We start from the raw sequence: 1,098 nt of genomic DNA, 5'->3' as shown, positions 1-1,098 counted from the left end.
TTTAAGTGATCACTTAAGTGGCCAAAATTGAATCCATTTTTGTGGATTTTGTGAGCATTTCAAAGGACAAATGTTCTTTGAAACACATGTTGGGAAAAGCTAATGAAGAGTTTAGACTCCAGGAACCCTTTTTAAGAATTCTCAAGGTGAATCTAAGAAGTTTCCATAACTCCTCATCATGAACATTTTCTCCAATAGATTTTGGAAGCTTTTGATTTTGGCAGTAACCCAAAAAAAGAGGAGTGAGCTTATATGTAGGTTCAGTGATTTGGTAGGGAGGGGTCTGGAAGAAGGATGATAACAGACTTGGTACTCTGGGATGACCCTAGGCACATTAGATCACTGGAGTATGACCAATAAATCTGATGATCTCATCTCTCTGTACGTAAATCAGTTATTGATGCAACAATGTTTTAACAGATAATCATAATATCTTAGTGACTTCAGTTCAGTTCAGTTCAGTTCAGTCGCTCAGTTGTGTCTGACTCTTTGCTACCCCATGAGACCTCCCTGTCCATCACCATCTCCCAGAGTTCACTCAAACTCATGTCCATCGAGTCAGTGATGCCATCCAGCCATCTCATCCTCCGTCGTCCCCTTCTCCTCCTGCCCCCAAACCCTCCCAGCATCAGAGTCTTTTCCACTGAGTCAACTCTTCGTATGAGATGGCCAAAGTACTGGAGTTTCAGCTTTAGCATCATTCCTTCCAAAGAAATCCCAGGGCTGATCTCCAACAAATATTTTTTCACCCCTACATCTAAGTTCAGGATTGATCCACGTGTCCTTCATTCTGCAACTAAAAGATACCCAGGGAATGATATTCTCATGGTAAAATTATAAAAAGGTAGAATATCTAAGGCAGCAAGTCAGTCCACACAAGTGCATTTAAAGCTTTGGTTGAATGTTATATCTGCTCACATTCCAATGGCCAAAGCAGGTCACGCAGTCAAGCTCAGTATCCGTGAAGCTGAGAAATATAATCACCTCAAGAACAAGGTGTTGCAAAGCCAAGGTGCAACGGTTATGGGTATGTATTTAATTGAAAGCTTTAGTTATCTGCTTGACTGAGTGATATCACTTACAAAGATTAATTTTAAT

This window comes from Bos mutus, chromosome 10, assembly GCF_027580195.1.
Source record: "Bos mutus isolate GX-2022 chromosome 10, NWIPB_WYAK_1.1, whole genome shotgun sequence".
Classification (NCBI taxonomy): Eukaryota; Metazoa; Chordata; class Mammalia; order Artiodactyla; family Bovidae; genus Bos; species Bos mutus.
Note: the sequence above shows the minus strand (reverse complement) of the source record.